The sequence below is a fragment of the Hordeum vulgare genome, chromosome 3H (genome assembly GCF_904849725.1).
Source record: "Hordeum vulgare subsp. vulgare chromosome 3H, MorexV3_pseudomolecules_assembly, whole genome shotgun sequence".
In the NCBI taxonomy this organism is placed as follows: Eukaryota; Viridiplantae; Streptophyta; class Magnoliopsida; order Poales; family Poaceae; genus Hordeum; species Hordeum vulgare.
Genome location: NC_058520.1, coordinates 457759655 through 457780765, shown reverse-complemented (window position 1 = coordinate 457780765; position 21111 = coordinate 457759655).

Sequence of the window (21111 nt, the reverse complement as noted above, 5' to 3'; positions counted from 1 at the left end):
AATGAATCACTGGGTAAGAGAGAAAAGAACAAACAGCGGAAGCACCATGAAAAGAAAACTCTTGGATGAAAATTGAATCACCGAGAAAAAGGGCGGGAGGGTGGGGAAATACAAAGACAACTTGGGACAGATGAGACAAACTCCGGTAAGAATTGAGAGAATGATCTTGCAAAATTGGAGAGGATAGAATTACTTGAAGAGAAACACACCGGTTGAATGGAATTGATAGGATGACTTCGGTTGAAAGGAATTGATAAGACAATTGATCGAGCAAAAGAATTAATACTCTCATAAAAATATCAGAACACCTCTTAGAAAAGATCAGAAATCAACACTTGACATCGAAGCAACACAAATTACCACATTCAACAAAGCAAAGGGATGAGGCTTATGAAACAAGCCAGAACAAACTCATGAGAAAGATTTCGTCCGATATTTTCGTGGAGAGGAATCCACTAGATGTCGAACCCCAACCTAACATCATGCATTTGTTGAAAGATTGTCCTATAAGCAACTACTTGAATTCCCAACTATGAATTCCCGAAATATCTGGTCATGCAATCTGGTACACGGATACAAGGAGTAATAATCACACAACTCCTATACTAACCCGTCACTTGTATCACATCCGTCAACACAACCAGAATCTCGGACCTACATCTACAACAGACCCTCATGATCACAACGATACAAAGTATGGCAGTACTCCCGAACAATCTGCACCATTACTGGGGACATCGGGGTTATCTCGCCACTACTAGTATTGAAGCAATTATGAACATCCTTCGTCCTGAGATACTAAGAAATCTGAATGATAACGATGTGCTCGAGAATCCCCTGGAGCTCAACTCCCCAGAAACTCAAAGCAGATAGGAGGCACCAAGACAGAAATCCGTCACATCGGCATCATATAGATTCCAAAAATATCCGTGTGATCCTAAAAAAATTTGAGTGAGGAGAGGAGTGGAATTAAATTATTACGTCAAGATTCCTCACCAGAGCATATAAGGAGAAAAAAAGAATCCTACTCTCCGATATATAACTAGACTCAAAGCAATTTTTCACTAGACTCGACTCGGCCAAGTTTGATCAATCAAGGGGGGCTCCTAGGTCGGTACTGCTCTGATACCAACTTGTCACGCCCAAGATGCGACCCTATCCTCAATATGGCACGAAGGCCTCATCAGGGATAGAAGCGCAACTCGTCGTGTCGCAAGAATGGATATTGTTACAAGTACATGTACTGAAAGGAAGAGATATATATATAGAGTTGGCTTACACTCGCCACAAGCTACATCATAGTCACATCAGTACATTACATAATCATCAAGAGTAAGAGCAGGGTCCGACTATGGACGAAAACAAGCGAGAAAACAAGAGCAGGGTGCAGACGGGCATGGCGGCCAGCTGTTGTGGGGCCTGGTGGCGCAGAGGAGAGGGCAAGGCAGGGACTTGCACGCGGGGCAGAGGGGATCGAACGGGGAGGGGCGAGGTCGCGAGGGAGATGAGGAGAGGACGACGGCGCTCGGGAGGAAAGGGATCGAGCCGAGCAAGGCTCCTGCTCGCTAGGGTAGCGGGGTTAGGTAGGCCGGCCTGGACGTGGGAAGGCCTTAGCCGTCTGGGCTCCTCCCCCTATTGTTTTTTTAACATTTAAAATAGAAAAACTTAAACAAAGAAAACTTTTAACAAACTAAAATAAAAAAATGCCTTTGCTCCTTTGAAAAAAATTAAACCCCGACTATATAAAAAATAGATTGGGCGTTTTTAAAGAAGTAAAAATAAAACCCTTTTTAAGAATAACATAAAACCCTTTTCTTTAAAGAATAAAATAAAAACCCTTTAAAAGAGAAAAGAAAAAGAGAGGGTCTTTAAAATAACTCACAAGGAGAAATAAAATTAAACCCAAGGGTTGCCCCCACATTTAATAAAAGGATTTTCAAAAGAAGACGCTTTTTAGAAGGGTTAAAACGGAAACTTTAGCAAACCGCAAAAACGAAATTAGAAGGGAGAGGGGAGCTACTATCGCAGCATTTTTGGTGGTTGATGACAATTAGGTTAAGTTTTCAACGGGGATAAAAATATGAAGTGTAAATACTCATTTTGAGGAATTTGAAATCAAGATACTGAGAGACTCTCCCTGAAGATGTGCATATTTTGAGGATTTTGCTTTTCATAGCAAATGCACATTGATGATTTATATCATGGAGGTCTCCCCGTGTATCTTGTAAATCATGCATATATGTGACATATAATATGAAGAATTTGAGAATGCATGATGACAAATGGTATCTGACAAATTCTAGCATGCGTGCATTAATATTTTGAGGAATAAGCATGCAAACAAAAACTTTCAAAAGCGTCAGAGTACCATCAGGCTTAATTTACAACTCATTACATAAAACACTTCAGAAGAACGAAGAGTTTGTAACTTAATGAAGTACATAAGCCCCGAAATATATCCCGCGTGAAGACTAACTCTCAGGTTTCTCCCCCTTTGTCATCAAGTGATGAAAAGGGACAAAACTGAGGACTAACGCCCCATGAAGACTTTCACTTCTTGGCTGATGAAGAAAACGCGTGAGGATTCTTGGCGACGGGCTTCCTCCTTGGGCCAGTGGCAGTGTCTTCTGGTTCTTCATCAGATTCTGCTGTGCGGAATGAAGAAAAGGAACCGCCCTCAGGATCTGGAACTGAAATGGGCTTGAATTTCTTCTTGGGAGGCCACGACCAGTCGAAGACCTGAGTAAACTCCAATTCATCAAGTTCTTCTTGAGTCTTCAGATGAGCCAGAGTGGCCCAGGTGCGATCAAAAACCTCATGAAGATAGTAGTGATTTTTCTTCACTGCATTCTGAGTCTCGTTAAGGGTTTTCACAATGGCTTAGAATTGACGTTTGACCCATTTGTGATTGCGATCGACCTTCTGATGAAGACCGAGGAGTAGTTCTTTGTTAGTCATTATCCTTGGGGCAACAGGGCTAGGTGGTTCCTAAGTTTCAGTGTCATCCCATGAAGATATGCTTCTGGTTCACGAAACTGGCCATCAAGGGGCGGACTTCCTTCATCGATGACAGATTTTCCTTTTCCTTCAACAGGCTCAAAAGTCTTCTTGTTGACTCTGATAGGAGGCAGATATCCAATGTGATTGTTGAATTCAGCATGGTAGTTGATGCCTGACCTGCGTCTGATGAATCTCATGATCCATGGAGCGTAAATCATCAAGTCAAAGGGTGACATAGCATTGTCAGCCAGAGTCCTCAGGAAGAAGTCGTGAAGGTTTATTGATATGCCATGGATGATGTTGAAGAGGATATTCTTCATGATGGCTACGACATCTTCATCATCATCATGGCCTTTTATTGGAGCGATGACATTGCACAGGATCCTGTAGACAGTCCTTGGTTCATACTTCAAGTCTTGAACCAGAAAGGTCGTTCTTGGAGGTTGATCCTTGGCCAAAGGCTTCATCAGGACTTCCATCAGTTTATTGGGCAATTCCCGTTCATCATACATCAGCACAGCTTGTTCTGAGGGAATTGAAACTGGAAGCACTCGCAGTAGCTCAGTTGCAGGAGCTTTGTAATGAGTGTGCCGAGTCATCCAATCCAGCACCCAAGTGCTGATATCCTTCGGGTCTCAAGAGTTGTGCAAAGTAGCATAAAACTGAAGAACTATATCATTGTTCCAATCACTGATATTAGTGCAGAGAGGCAACAGTTCGGCTTCATGAAGAACATTGAGGACTGGGGCGAAGCAAGGAATTTCTTCCATCTCAACATGAGGAATATGCCTGTGCTAAAATATTTTGTTTCTCCCACAGAGCACAGAGGCATAGTAGTTTAGTTGAGTCCTTGTCCAAAACTTCATGTGCCTCATGTGAAGCTTGTCATATGGATTGTCGCCGATGAAATACATCCGTTCTTCATATAACTCTTCCTTCTAAAACTTTGTCCGCTTTGAAAGAGGCTGATTTTGCATTGGTTGAAGATTATGCTGCTTTTCTTGAGGAGATGCTATCATTGTTGTTGCAGAGTTGACCACAACAATAGAAGTTTTAGTATTGGGTGCACGAGCATTTTCTTCAGCCTGTTCCTCAGGTTGAGGATTTTTGTTTAGGTTGAGGGTTTTCCTCCGGTTGAGGATTTTCCTCGGCTTGAGGATTTTCCTCAGCTTGAGGAATTTGCTTGGTGGAGGAGGCAAAATATTCAGCTGTTGCAGCTGATCCTCGAGCAGGTTCATCAGATGTCTTGTGAGGAATGAAGGACTGAGGAATATCATAAATTTGAATTTCCTCATCCATGGTTTCTTCAGAATCAACATCTTTCATTTCCTCATCAATCGGAATTCCATCATCTTCTTCAGGAATGACGTAGTCAATTCCGAAGGGAATCAATGTATAGGATGGAGCTACCTTCAGAGGCACAGCATCCACTGGAGCAGTTTCATCAAGTGTCTTGAGGCGCTTGGCCTCTGATGATTCTCGAGTCAAGGAAGCTTTTCTTTTCTTCGCTTCTTTATCAGCAGCCTTGGTTTTCTTCACGTATGATGCAGACGGAACCATCTTCTTCACCTTGGCGGATTGAGGTGAAGGAATTTTCTCTTCAGGAGCTGGTGCAGTATCAGTCCTGACAGTTTCCTCAACTGAAGCATTTTCTTCAGCTACAGCAGATTCATCACTGGAGTGTCTTGATGTATTTCCTCAATTACAGGTTCATTAGCTCGACTATCTTGAGGCATTTGCTCAGCAGGAGGTTCTTCTTCTTCATCTTCCTCAGTCAGTTGAACAGAATAGATGGGCTCAGGCTGCTTTGGTTTTGCTGGAGGATCAACCTTTTTGTTATATTCATCAAGTGCATCAGTTGCGAACTTGATGAAATTTGACTTGAGACTTCGATGATCAGATAGTTTCGTGTATTTGTCGGTCAAAGTCTTCAGTTTAGCCTAGGTAGACACAAGATCTTTAGGCGTCAGGTTAAGGAGATTCTGCCTGAGGAATTTCTCCTTCTTCAGTTTTACATCCTTTGCTTGGTTGGCTTGCGTCTCTTTCCATTTGGCCTCATTGATGAATGTGGCCACCATATGGCTGATACCTGGGGGAAGCTTCAAGTCATCAACGGGTGTGTTTGGATCATCATTCCAGACATTGATGTAGTCCAGCAGAACCTTTGGATCCATGGCAAGAGGAATAGCGTTGCCTGAAGCTTGTGCAACACGTTCCTGCTTGTTTCAGATGATGGCTTGAAGAGTTTCATCATCAAATTCATCACTTCCTTCTGATGCAGAAGGGACGTTGATGACTTTGCTTGGGCTGGGCCTGATGCCCCTTCCAACGGTCATTTTAGTCTTCAATGGTGTTGGTGAAGACTTTGTCTCTGAGCTCGTGGCAGATGGTACAGAAGAGCTGGAGTGAGCAGGCTGTTGTTTGACAGTCTGGTTGTGTTCAGGCTTTGAGGCCTGTGTAGCTGTTGAGGGTTTTGGCGCAGGTGTAGCCTTCTGAGGCAATTGCTCTTTAGGCTTTGACGCCTTTGGTTTCTGTGGCACAGACTTCACTTGAGGAATAACTGTACCAGAAGCTTCAGCAGCAGAAGAGGTGGCTGCAGTGGTAGCAGCAGATTCCTCATTGAATTTCCTCAATGCAGCTTCTGCTTTCTTCTGAAGCTTAGACAAGTGTTTGTCTTTCTCCTCAGGGTAATCCTCAACAGTTTTGATGCTTGAGGGATGTGCAACCTGATGATCACCAAGAGGAGGCCTTTTGCAAGATGGCTTGAGGGCGAATTTCTTTGCATACTTTGGAGTGACGAAGCGATATTCCTTCCACTCCTTAGTCCACCTGCGTTCTATTTTCTGAAGCCTAATTTTGCGCTTCGGCATAGGTTCTTTCTCATCTGGCGTATAGTAATCAAGATATATATCCTCAGGGATATCAATTGCAGTGTAATGTTCAAGTTTCTTTCCACCCTTTTGCTTTCTATCATCATCCATTTTCTTCAACTGATGCTTTTGCTGAGGAATTTGCACTCTTGAAGATTCTAATGACACTCGCAAAGTTTCTTCGAGGAACGCTGCAAATGAGTTAAGTTGATGAGAACCTAGAGATTCATCAGCTGACATTTTGTACATGTGAACAGAGTATAGGTGCGAGGAATTTGGAGAGGTCATATGCGTTCTCAGATTTGAAGAAATTGATTTTTTTTAAGTTGAGGAATTTGACCAGTGGGTTGAGGAATTTGTCTAAGCACTCTGATATTGGGTTCTAGAGTTGTGCAGATTCGAAAATTTGCACAATTGAGGAATCACGTGAAGAATTTTAGTGGCTTAGTGAAATTCATCAAGTGTTTGAGGAATAGAGTGTGCGAAGCTGATAGACACTAAGGAAAAACAGATTTCTCGAATCTAAGGTAAAATAGTAGATCGAAAGGGACACTAAAAATAGGATTTTAATTACCCTATATGGCGAGCACGAAGAACATAGGCAGTAACAGTAAGATGCTCTTCGGTTCGAGTCTGCTGCGCCCTAACTTGGCGGCAGAAGGCGACTACGGCGGCGACAGATGTAGATGTTCCGCTTCCGGCGTGAGTTCGGCGACGGAGAGGTTGAGGCAGTGAAGTTGTTCCTCGCCGGCGACGATATTGCTAGCGGTGGCGCTAGGTTTTTTTTGCTTGAGGCCGAGAGAAGTATGAGAGAACGAAGAGTTTGGACAGAAGGGGTAAGGACGTATTTATAGCTCACGTGAAAACAGTCAGGCCGAAACTTTTGGACCGAACTGCCCTTGCCCATTCGTCTTCGCATGACACGTGTAGCCAGAGATTAAAGCGGTGGAGATCATGATTATCTGATCGTCGGAAGTGGGTTCAGTTACTGTCTAACAATATAAAATTCATTTTTGAAGATTTGAGGATTTTGTTGCAAAATCCTCAGCTGACAAGGACACATTGAGGATTTTGAACAAAGTTTCAAGTAGAACGCATATGAAGAATCGAATAGACTCGGTGAGTATAGCATAGAGGGGAGTAGTGTCCGATCACATTCACTTAGATGAAATATCAAATTGAAGAAATAGTTATAAGTGAATGTTGTTGAGGACTTTGAAATATCAAGTGTTTTGAGGATTTTGAAGATTTTCAAAAACTTGAGGATTTTGTGACAAAGCATCAGGTTGATGAATTTCAACTTTGAAGAAAACAGCTTGAAGAATTTCAAAGTTGGGTGGTGGCGTGACCCACCGTATAAGAATGATGATTTTAGGCGCCGCGTACAATTGTCATAGGGCCATGAGAACCAGATTCTTCATTAATTTCCTCACACTAAGAGTGATTTTCTACATTGATTGAGGAAAATCGATTCTTCATGTGTTGCACATCTAAGTCATCAATTTTGCATAAGTGTTAGGATGTGTGCATGTTTTTAGAAAACATTTGAAGATTCTAAGATATTTAGCTCACATCGCATCTTGCAAAACCTTTTCTCATCCAAGGGCTTAGTGAAGATATCAGCTAGTTGATCGTCAGTCTTCACATGGTTGATGATGATATTGCCCTTGAGGACATGGTCCCAAAGACGAATCTGGATGTGCTTAGTCCTCGAGTGTTGTACTGGGTTGTATGCGATCTTGATTGAACTCTCATTGTCGCAATAGAGAGGCACATTCTTCATGTTGATGCCGAAGTCCTTGAGGGTTTGCTTCATCCATAGCAATTGAGCACAGCATGATCCAGCAGCAATGTACTCCGCTTCGGCAGTGGAGAGAGAAATGGAGTTCTACTTCTTTGAGGATGAGCAGACTAATGATCTTCCAAGGAAATGACAAGAGCCAAAAGTTGACTTGCGATCCACACGGTCGCCAGCATAGTCAGAATCAGAATATCCCACAAGATGAAGATTTCAGCCCTTGGGGTACCATAATCCTACTGTTGGCGTGTGAGCTAAGTATCGAAGAATATGCTTCACAACCTTATGGTGTGATTCCTTAGGTTTTGCTTGAAAACGATCACACATGCAAACACTAAGCATTATATCTGGCCTAGATGCACACAAATACAGTAAAGAGCCAATCATTGAGCGATATACCTGCTGATCGAATTCTTTACCATTTTTGTCAGTGCACAGGTGGCCGTTTGTAGGCATGGGAGTCTTGGTGCCTTTGCATTCATGCATGTCGAATTTCCTCAGAACATTGTTGAGGTATTTCTCCTATGATATGAAGATGCCATTGCGCTGTTGACGAATTTGAAGACCTAAGAAGAATTTCAGCTCCCCCATCATAGACATATGATATTCTTCACCCTTCATGTAAGCAAATTCATCACTGTAACGTTAGTCAGTAGAACCAAATATGATGTCATCGACATATATTTGGCACACAAATAGTTCATTGTCATAGGATTTTGTGAAAAGAGTTGGATCGAGTGAACCAGGTTTGAAGCCTTTCTTCATGACGAATTCCTTCAATGTATCATACCACGTCCAAGGAGCTTGCTTGAGGCAATAGAGTGACTTTTTGAGTCTGAAGACTTTGTCTGGATTCTTCGGATCCTCAAAACCTCGGGGCTGAGCAACATATACTTTTTCCTCAAGCTTACCATTGAGGAATGCACTTTTCACATCCATTTGATATAAGGTAATGTTATGATGGTTAGCATAAGCAAGTAGTATTCGAATAGCTTCAAGTCTAGCAACAGGTGCAAAAGTTTCATCGAAGTCAATTTCTTCAACCTGTGTGTAGGCTTGGGCTACAAGTCGTGCCTTATTCATCACCACTTAACCATCCTCATCTTACTTGTTTCGGAAAATCCACTTGGTGCCGATGATATTGTGCTTGCGAGGATCTGGTCGTTTGACGAGCTCCCACACGTCATTTAGCTTGAATTGAAGAAGTTCATCTTGCATGGCTTGAATCCACTCAGGTTCCATGAAAGCCTCAGCAACTTTTGAAGGTTCTGTGATAGACACAAAAGAAAAATGCCCACAAAAGTTAACTAAGTGTGAAGCTTTTAAGCGAGTGAGAGGACCTTGCAGGTTGATGTCATCGAGGATTTTGTCAAGTTCTACTTCATTTAGAATCCTCGGATGAGCTGGTTGAGGATTTCATCTGGGATGAGGAATTTGTTCTCGAGCAATTTCCTCAGGAGCATCTTCTTGATTTTTATCAGTATTGGGAGTGATTTCTTCAGCAATTTCCTCAGTAGGAACAATGTCTATAGTAGCTTTGAGCTTGATTGCTTCCTCAAGAGACAATTTATCTGGATCAGGAGGCAATTGCTCTCTTTGCGAGCCATTAGTTTCATCGAACCGCACATCTACAGTTTCAACAACCTTGTTGTGATAATTGTTGAAGACTCTGTAGGTGTGCGAGTCTTTTCCATAACCGAGCATAAAACCCTCATGTACTTTAGGTGCAAACTTTGAGCTATGGTCAGGATCTCTAATCCAGCATTTTGCACCAAAGACTTTGAAATAACTTACATTGGGTTTCTTGTTAGTGAGGAGTTCATATGAAGTTTGCTTGAGGAATTTGTGAAGATATACCGTGTTGATAATATGGCAAGCAGTGCTGATTGCTTCAGGCCAGAAACAATGAGGAGTCTGATATTACTCAAGCATGGTTCGTGCCATCTCAACTAGAGTCCTTTTCTTTCTTTCAACGAAGCCATTCTGTTGAGGAGTATAAGGAGCAGACAATTCGTGAGTAATACCAAGTTCATCAAGATAAGCATCAAGACCAGTGTTTTTGAATTATGTCCCATTATCACTCCTGATGTGTTTGATCTTGACGCCGAAGTTCGTCGAGGCCCTTGAGGAAAATCGTTTGAAGACTTCCTGCACTTCAGTTTTATACAGAATGATATGCACCCAGGTATATCTCGAATAATCATCAACTATGACAAAGTCATCTAAAGATGTTGCATTTGTTACGTTTAGCCCACTGTAGAAGATGATCACACTTTGGAAGAGAGACAGTCGCTGTTCGACCTCAAGAATTCCAGTGGCATAATGAGTAGGTCCAAATAAATCCATGTGAAGCAATTCAAATGGTCGATTAGTAGTCATGATAGTCTTTGAAGGGTGTTTGGATCTGGTCATTTTTCCAGATTCACAAGCACCGGAGAGGTGGTCCTTGAGGAATTTGACTGATTTGATGCCAATGACATGCATCTTCTTCGCCAGCGTGTGCAAATTCCTCATACCTGCATGACCAAGTCTTTGATGCCATAGCCAGCCATCTGAGGTTTTTGCTAGTAAGCATGTGGCTGGTTGAGGACATGTAGAGAAATCAACAATGTACAAATCCCCTCTTCTAACACCTTCGAAGACTTTGGATCTGTCAGATTCCATGATGGCAACACATCTATATTTTCCAGAGATAACAACCATATCAAGATCACAAAGCATTGAGACTGACATGAGGTTAAACCCAAGGGATTGAACAAGCATTACTTTGTCCATATGCCTGTCCTTGGAAATAGCCACTTTGCCAAGTCCCAATACCTTGCTTTTACCTTTGTCAGCATAAGTGATTTGCTTCATTGGTGATGGAGGCAGTGGCATATTCATCAACAAGCAGTCATGTGGTGTGTGCAGCCACTATCAAGAACCCACTCAGTACTCTTGGGTTTGTCATCCTGCAGATGAATTAGTACAGCTTACCATCTCATATGCTTCAGACTTGAAGAATATGATATCAATTTCATCAGATAGGAATTTCATCATAAACGGTAGATTTGAGGATGTGTGAAATGTTATCATTTCATCAATGTTAGCTTGCGTCCAATCAAGCATTTTCCTCAGGTCTCCAGCAAATTCTTCAGATGATGATTTTCATCTGGAGACCTGACCTGCAGAAGTGATTAGTTCAATTTCTAGTTGGAAATATGCCCTAGAGGCAATAATAAATTAGCTATTATTAGATTTCCTTCTTCATAATAATCGTTTATTATCCATGCTAGAATTGTATCGATTGGAAACTCAAATACATGTCTGGATACATAGACAACACACTGTCCCTAGTGAGCCTCTAGTTGACTAGTTCGTTGATCAAAGATGGTCAAGGTTTCCTGGCCATAGGCAAGTGTTGCCACTTGATAACGGGATCACATCATTAGGAGAATCATGTGATGGACAAAGACCCAAATTATATACGTAGCATATTGATCGTGTCATTTTATTGCTATTGTTTTCTGCGTGTCAAGTATTTATTCCTATGACCATGAGATCATATAACTCACTGGCACCAGAGGAATACATTGTGTGTATCAAACGTCACAACGTAACTGGGTGACTATAAAGGTACTCTACAGGTATCTCCGAAGGTGTCGGTTGAGTTAGTATGGATCAAGACTGGGATTTGTCACTCCGTGTGACGGAGAGGTATCTCGGGGCCCACTCGGTAATACAACATCACACACAAGCCTTGCAAGCAATGTGACTAAGTGTAAGTCATGGGATCTTGTATTACGGAACGAGTAAAGAGACTTGCCGGTAACGAGATTGAAATAGGTATGCTGAAACCGACGATCAAATCTCGGGCAAGTAACATACCGAAGGACAAAGGGAATGACATACGGGATTATATGAATCCTTGACACCGAGGTTCAACCGATAAGATCTTCGGAGAATATGTAGGATCCAATATGGGCATCCAGGTCCCGCTATTGGATATTGACCGAGGAGTGCCATGGGGCATGTCTACATAGTTCTCGAACCCGCAAGGTGTGCACACTTAAGGTTCGATGATGTTTTAGTATAGTTGAGTTATATGTGTGGTTACCGAATGTTGCTCGGAGTCCCAGATGAGATCATGGATGTCACGAGGGTTTCCGGAATGGTCCAGAAATAAAGATTGATATATAGGATGGTTTCATTTTGTCACCGGAAAGTTTCGGGCAATTCCGACAGTGTACCGGGAGTGACGAATGGGTTCCGAGAGTTTACCGGGAGGGGCCCACCCACCAGGGAGTAAGCCCAAGGCACTAAGGTGGCGTCACAAGTCCTTAGTGGTCTAGTGGAGTCAGCCCAAGGGTCCCATGGCGCCACATCAGAAAATACCAAAAGAAAATAAAAGAAAAAGGGAAAGAGGGAAGTGGGAAGGAAGAGGAGGACTCCTCCTTCCCAAACCGAATTGGAGGAGGAGTCCTCCGCCCCCCTTGGCCGGCGCACCTTGAGGCCTTGTGCCTCAAGGCTAGCCCTCCCCCTCCCTCCTATATATATTGGTGGTTTAGGGTTGATTTGAGACACAACTTTGCCACGTGCAACTCTAGCCTAAACCACACAGTTTCACCTCTAGATCGGATTTCTGCGGAGCTCGGGCGGAGCATGATAACCCATAAGTATAGGGGATCGCAACAGTTTTCGAGGTAGAGTATTCAACCCAAATTTATTGATTCGACTCAAGGGGAAGCCAAAGAATATTCTCAAGTATTAGCAGCTGAGTTGTCAATTCAACCACACCTGAAAGATTTAGTATTTGCAGCAAAGTATCAGTAGCAAAGTAGGGTGATAGCAGCAGTAGCAACTGTAACCAGTAGCAGCAGTGACATCAGTAGCAACAGAGTAACAGTAGCAGAAGTGACAGCAGTAGCGGCAAAGTAACGTAACAAGGACCAGTAGTAAGAGACTTGTAGGCATTGGATCGGTGATGGATGATTATGCTGGATGCTATTCATCATGCAACAGTTATAACACGGAGAGATATGTAACTAGCTCCACTTCGTCAATGTAATGTAGGCATGTATTCCGTATGTAGTCATACGTGCTTAGGGAAAAGAACTTTCATGACATCTATTGTCCATCCCTCCCGTGGCAGCGGGATCCTAATGGAAACTGCGGGATATTAAGGTTCTCCTTTTAGTAAAGAACCGGACCAACGCATTAACACTTGGTGAATACATGAACTCCTCATAATTTGGTCATCTCCGGGAGTGGTTCCGGCTATTGTCACTCCGGGGTTGCCGGGTCATAACACATAGTAGGTGACTACAACTTGCAAGATAGGATCAAGCACACACATATATTGGCGACAACATAATAGGTTTAGGTCTGAAATCATGGCACTCGGGCCCTAGTGACAAGCATTAAGCATGGCAAAGTAGTAGCAACATCAATCTCAGAACATAGTGGATACTAGGGAACAATCCCCGTCAAAACTAAATCGATTACATGATAGATCTCATCCAACCCATCACCGTCCAACAAGCCTACGATGAGATTACTCACGAACGGTGAAGAGCAACATGGAATTGGCGATGAAGGAAGGTTGATGATGACGATGGCGTCGATCTCCCCTCTCCGGAGCCCAGAACAGACTCCAGATCTGCCCTCTAGAGGAAGAACAGGTGGTGGCGGCACCTCTGTATCGTAAAACGCGATGAACTCTTCTCCTTGATTTTTTCTGGACGAAAGGGACTAAATAGACCTAAGATTGGAGGCGGTGGAACGTTGTGGGCCCCACAATCCTGTCAGGCGTGGCCAGGGGGGCGCCTGGTGGACTTGTGGGCTCCACGCTCCACTTCCTCCATTGATTCTTGCGCTAGTATTTTTTACATGTTCCACAAAAATTCTCCGTAAATTTCCAGGTCATTCTGAGAACTTCTATTTCTGCGCAAAAACAACACCATAGCAATTCTGCTGAAAACAACGTTAGTCCGGGTTAGTTCTATTCAAATCATGCAAATTAGAGTCCAAAACAAGGGAAAAAGAGTTTTGAAAAGTAGATACGACGGAGACGTATCAACTCCCCCAAGCTTAAAGCCTTGCTTGTCCTCAAGCAATTCAGTTGACAAATTGAAAGAGACAAAAGAAGAACTTTTACGAACTCTGTTTGATCTTGTTGTTGCAACCATGTCTAACTCATAACCAAAAAATTTAGTAAGATCACAAGCTAACCACATAAGCAAATGACATCTAGGTCTCACGCTAAACTCATATCAATGGCATAATCAACTAGCGAGCAAATAATAATGAGTCTCAAACGTCAACACTTCAATCAAAACAATCATGTAGCAATACGACCAGATGGTATCTCGCTAGCTCTTTCCGAGACTGCAAAACATTAATGCAGAGCACCTTCAAAGACCAAGGGCTGACAAAACATTGTAATTCATGACAAAGAAGATCCAATCACAGTCATACTCAATACAGTTAAAAGCAAAGCATAAAAATGACAGAGGTGCTCTCTAATTGGTGCTTTTATAAGAGGAGGATGACTCAACACAAACATAAATAGACAGGCCCTTCGCAGAGGGAAGCATTGATTTGCAGAGGTGCCAGAGCTCAAGCTTTTGAAAACAGAGATAAAAATTTTGGGTGGCGTGCTTTCATTGTCAACACAATTACCAAGAGTTCTCACCATCTTCCAGGCTACACATGCTATAGGTGGTTCCCAAACAGAAAAGTAAAGTTTTGACTCCCCCGCCAACGATCAGTCACAATCCACGACTAGCCGAATACTCGGGTGCCGTCCATACCAACATAAATCCAGGGGGAGTTTTGTTTGCAATTGTCTTTTCGATTTGAGAATGGAACTGGGAACTCCAATTACCGGCCCCTTTCTCGTGAATGATAGTGAATAAACACATATCGAGGATAACACGCCTGGCATGGAAGATACTGATAGCCCCATGTCACCACATGAGCGGTTCGGGCAAGCAAAACAGATTATTTCTTGAAGGTTTAGAGAGTGGCACATGCAAATTTACTTGGAACGGCAGGTAGATACCGCATATAGGTAGGTATGGTGGACTCATATGGAAGAACTTTGGGTATATGGAAGTGGATGCACAAGCAGTATTCTCGCTTAGTACAAGTGAAGGCTATCATAAGACTGGGAAGCGACCAAATAGAGAGCGACAAGAGTCATCAAAATGCATTGAGATTAACCAACATTGAGTGCAAGCATGAGTAGGACATAAATCACCATGAACATGAATATCATAGAGGCTATGTTGATTTTGTTTCAACTACATGCGTGAACATGCGCCAAGTCAAGCCACTTGAAACATTCAAAGGAGGATACCATCCTATCATACTACATCATAGTCATCTCAAAATTCATGTTGGCATCCAAGACGAACCATTATAAGCTCCTAGCTAATTAAGCATGGCATCAGAAACTATGATCTCTAAGTTGTCATTGCAAACATGTTTCTCTCACAACAAAGCTGAATCAGGAACAATGAGCTAGTCATATTTACAAAAACAAAATAGATCGAGTTCATACCATCTTTTCCAGGCACAGTCACTTCATCATATATCGTCATTATTGCCTTTCACTTGCACGACCGAACGATGTGAAAAATAATAAGAGTGCTCGTGCATTGGACTAAGCTGTAATCTACAGGCAAATACAAAGGAGAAGACAAAGTAATATGGCTCTTTAACAGATAAACAGGTATGCATGCGAGAGCCACTAAACATTGTAACCATGGTCTTCTACCTTGACCCAAATAAAAAGAAAACTATTTACACAGGAAAGCTCCCAACAAGCAAAAGAAGAAAAATAAAATCTTTTTGGGTTTTCTCAAACTAGACAGACACACGAGAAGAAAGCGAGAAAAAGAAAATGAACTAGCATGGATGATACAGTGGCAAAGTGTGAACACCGACAAACAAAGTGAAAGCATAAGCAAGAATGTAAAGTCGGTGAGAAACACGTACTCCCCCAAGCTTAGGCTTTTGGCCTAAGTTGGTCTACTCCCAAGGAGGGAAATAACCAGCTCCGGGGTACTCCGGAGTGGACTGAGGATGCCACTGCTGTGTGAGCTCCTCTGGCTCCCACTGATAAACTGGCGTCTGGTACTCGACTGGCGGCTCGGGCACGGGCACCTATGGTTGGGATATGCCCCAATATGCGTATATGTCCGAGGGCATAATAATGTACCTATCTGCATGAAGATTGAATAAAGAAAGAGCAGTCAAAGTAATAGTCTCATGTGTACCCTGACTAAATACCATGTTATAAATCATCCTTCTATTTATATCTCTATCAAGAAAGTCATGGCGAACCATGCTTTCATAATCTAGATATCTCTCGGGAAGAAGAATCTCTTCTTCCTCGTCCAGTCTAATAGGTGTCCCAAAATGTCAAGCAAGACGAGTAGCATAGACACCTCCATAGACAACGCCTTTAGAATGGTTCGTGTTCAACCGTTGAGCTACTATAGCACCCAAGCTATAAGTTTTATCATTATAAAGGGCTTCGTGCAAGACCGCAGGATCTCGGGAGCTAAGGGACCCAGCTTTCCCACGGCTAATCAAACATTTTCCCACGAATAATGAGAAGTACTGAAGCACGGGAAAATGTATGCTAGCAGCTCTAGCGCCCGACACTCCTCTCTCCTCTCCTATAGCAATAGTATCTATGAAAGCCTCCAAGTCCCGTGGACGAGGTTCATGAATATCCCCAACAAAAGGCAATTTGCAAACATTGAAAAAATCCTGGAGTGACATGCGCTGGGGGATATCATATAATTTGAACTCAACCATAGGAGGATTCTTCCTTGGATAGAAGTTAAAGCTTTGCACGAAAGCATTAGTGAGGAGGAGGTATTGTGGACACTTATCTTTAACGAAGGCGGTAAGGCATGCGTTCTCCACCAAGTGATAAAAGTCCTCATAAAGTCCGGCGGCGTGTAAGAACACATCGCTTGGCCATTCGCACGCTCGAACTTCTGCAACTCGAGGGACCGGATACTTGGGCTTCTTCTCACTTCCATCATCCTTGGGGTCACGGCTTGAAGAGCCTCTTAAGAACCTCCTCATCTTTTCCCTTTTCTATCTCTGGAAATTTCTGAAATTTTAGTGACTCTAAGGAAAAGTGAACAAGGCTCAACGAAACTCATAGCAACTACTCCCACAAGTGCCTAAAGGCCCTATTACGCATCAAAACTACTTGGGACCAGCTAAAATTAGCATGCAAAGCTCAAGAACACGGTCACCAAGGTAGCAAAAATACGCGAAGTATAAGGCACTAGAGCAAAAAATATTTGGACCAATGGAGGAGTCACTTACCAAGGAGTAAGTTTCCAAAAACAGTTCGGAGAATGGTGCTTTGAGCAAGGAGATCGAAAATCCCAGCAAGAAGAGCAAGAACACGGGTTTGAGCTGCGAAACGATTTTTCTGGAGGTAGGAGAAGCAGATGGGTGCAAGAATAAGTGGAGGGGTTGCACGTGGGCCCCACAAGCCTGGTAGGCGCAGTCGGGGGGGGGTGCCCGCGCCTCCAGGGCTTGTGGCCCACTGGTGCAGCCCCCAAACTACTCTTCGTCTCAGTATTTTTCAAAAAATCCCGAAAAAAGCATACTTAATTTTCAGGACGTTCGGAGAACTTTTATTTCCGGGGTACTTTTCTACAGGACGCTAAAAGCAGAAAACAGGGAAAACTAAACTAAATCTATCATTTTTCTTCTAAGCTACCAAAGGTGAAAGCTTGGAACAGAGGTTTGTGACCCCTCGATTCATCCATCTCATGATCATCGAAAGAAATCCGTCAATGAGGTTGATCAAGTCTCCTTGACAAACTTATTGAATCGCAAAAGAGAACGGAGAATTTTCAAATAGTCACTAGGTTACCTCAATGGGGATGTGTATCTCCCCAACAAGCAAATCATACTTCATCTTGACAGTAGGTATAGGGCATTCAAAGCTCCCAATAAGAATCGATGAAGTTTTTTCGATAGCATTGATGCAATGTACTCGATATTGTTTCTTTGGAAAGTGCACCACATGCTCATTACCGTTGACATGGAAAGTGACATTGCCTTTGTTGCAATCTATAACAGCCCCTGCGGTGTTTAAAAGGGGTCTTCCGAGGATGACCGCCATGGCATCGTCCTCGGGAATATCCAGAATAACAAAGTCTGTTAAGATAGTGACGTTGGCAACCACAACAGGCACATCCTCGCAAATGCTGATAGGGAAAGCAGTTGATTTGTCGGCCATTTGAAGAGAGATTTCAGTGGGTGTTAACTTATCTAGTTCAAGTCTACGATAAAGAGAAAGAGGCATAACACTAACACCGGCTCCAAGGTCGCATAAAGCAGTTCTAACGTAGTTGCCTTTAATGGAGCAAGGTATAGTGGGCACTCTGGGATCACCTAGTTTCTTAGGAGTTCCACCCTTGAAGGTGTAATTAGCAAGCATGGTGGAAATCTCAACCTTAGGTATCCTCCTCTTATTAGTCACAATATCCTTCATGTACTTAGCATACAAAGACATTTTGAGCATATCTGTCAAACGCATTTGTAGAAAGACAGGTCTAATCATTTCAACAAATCACTCAAAATCCTCATCATCCTTTTTCTTGGATGGTTTAGGAGGAAACGACATGTGTTTCTGAACCCATGGTTCCCTTTCTTTACCATGCTTCCTAGCAGCAAAATCATTCTTATCATATCTCCTATTCTTAGGCTGTGGGTTATCAAGATCAACAGGTTCAATCTCCACATCCTTATCATTGCTAGGTTGAGCATCATCATGAACATCACTATTAATATTATCATTAGGCTCATGTTCATCACAAGATTGCGTTTCAGCATCAGAGACAGAGACATCGTTTGGACTCTCAGGTGTAGCAGCAACAGGGTTGCTAGCGTGCAGGTTCCTATCATCTTTCTTCTTCTCTCTAGGATGACTAGGTGCATCAGTGCTAACTCCTTGAGAATCTTGTTCAATTTTCTTCGGATGACCCTCAGGATACAAGGGTTCCTGGGTCATTCTACCGCCTCTAGTGACGACTCTGACAGAATTCTCATTCAACTCATTGAGCAATTCATTCTGAGCTTTAAGTACTTGTTCTACCTGAGTAGTAACCATAGAGGCATGTTTACTCAGAAGCTTAAGATCATTGACATTTCTGTCCACACAAGCACTTAAATGACTAAGCATACGAGCATTCTGTTCCAATTGTCTGCTAACATAATCATTGAAACTTTGTTGTTTGGCAACAAAGTTATCAAATTCATTTAGGCATAAGCTAGCAGGTTTATCAAAAGGAGTATCACTCTCATCCAATCTACGAAGAGAATTTACTTCTACTACCTTTATCGGGTTATCAATACCATAGATCCCTTCGATTGGTGGTAGATTTTTGACATCTTCAGATTTAATGCCTTTCTCTTTCATAGATTTCTTAGCTTCTTGCATATCTTCAGGACTGAGGAATAGAATACCTCTTTTCTTCAGAGTTGGCTTAGGAGGTGGTTCGGGAATAGTCCAAGCATTCTCATTGCACAAGATATTATTCAATAGAATCTCAGCTTGTTCTACAATTCGTTCCCTAAAAACACAACCGACACAACTATCTAGGTGGTGTCTAGAAGCATCGGTAAGTCCATTATAGAAGATATCAAGTATTTCATTCTTCTCAAGAGGGTGACCAGGCAAAGCATTCAACAGCTGGACGAGCCTCCCCCAAGCTTGTGGGAGACTCTCCTGTTCAACTTGCGCAAAGTTGTATATTTCCTGCAAGGCTGCTTGCTTCTTATGGGGAGGGAAATATTTCTCAGAGAAGTAGTAGACCATATCCTGGGTGCTAAGCACACAACCAGGAGCAAGAGAAGTGAACCAGGTCTTAGCATCATCCTTTAGCGAGAAAGGAAACAACTTGAGGATATAGTAGTAGCGGATCTTTTCCTCACTAGTGAATAGGGTGGTTATATTGTGCAGTTTGGTAAGATGGGCTACAACCGTTTCAGACTCATAACGGTGAAAAGGATCAGATTCGACCAGAGTCATTAACTCAGGGTCGACAGAGAATTCATAATCCTTATCGGTCACTAAGATAGGCTAAGTAGCAAACTTCGGGTCGTATTTCATCCTAGCGTTCACAGATTTTTCTTTCCACTTGAGCAGTAATTTCTCAACATCATAGCTATCCTTACACGCAAGAAAATCCTCAGCTATCTCTCCCTCCATAACATAACGCTCAGGCATATCAGGCAATTCATATCTAGGAGAGGTAGCTCTAGCAGGCAAAATAGCAGGTTCTACTTCAATAGTATCAGCAGTTTCAGAAGTATCATCACATCTAGCAGCAACTCTAGCAATTTGTGCATCAAGGAATGCACCTAGTGGCAAAGCAGTATCAAGCATAGCATCATCAGGCAAAGCAGTAGCAAGCATAGCATCATCAGGCAAAGCAGTATCAAGCATAGCATCATGGGCAGCAAAAGTAGCATCATCAAGCACATGCGACATATCAAGATTTCTGGCACGAGGTGGTGTCGCAAACTTACTCATAACTGAAGGTGAATCAAGTGCAGAGCTAGATGGCAGTTCCTTACCTGTCCTCGTAGTTGAGGGCAAGACTTTAGTTCTTGGATCTATCAGATTCCTCATAGTGACCAGCAGACGTAAATCCCAAGTGACTCAGAGAATATAGCTGAGCTTCCCCGGCAACGGCGCCGGAAAAAGGTCTTGATAACCCACAAGTATAGGGGATCGCAACAGTTTTCGAGGGTAGAGTATTCAATCCAAATTTACTGATTTGACTCAAGGGAAGCCAAAGAATATTCTCAAGTATTAGCAGCTGAGTTGTCAATTCAACCACACCTGAAAGATTTAGTATCTGCAGCAAAGTATGAGTAGCAAAGTAGGGTGATAGCAGCAGTAGCAACAGTAACCAGTACCAGCAGTGACAGCAGTAGCAACAGAGTAACAGTAGCAGGAGTGACAGCAGTAGCGGCAAAGTAACGTAGCAAGGACCAGTAGTAAGAGACTCCTAGGCATTGGATCGGTGATGGATGATTATGCCGGATGCTATTCATCATGCAACAGTTATAACACGGAGAGATATGTAACTAACTCCATTTTGTCAATGTAATGTAGGCATGTATTCCGTATGTAGTCATACGTGCTTAGGGAAAAGAACTTTCATGACATCTATTGTCTATCCCTCCCGTGGCAGCGGGGTCCTAATGGAAACTACGGGATATTAAGGTTCTCCTTTTAATAAAGAACCGGACCAACGCATTAACACTTGGTGAATACATGAACTCCTCATACTATGGTCATCTCCGGGAGTGATTCCGGCTATTGTCACTCCGGGGTTGCCGGGTCATAACACATAGTAGGTGACTACAACTTGCAAGATAGGATCAAGAGAACACATATATTGGCGACAA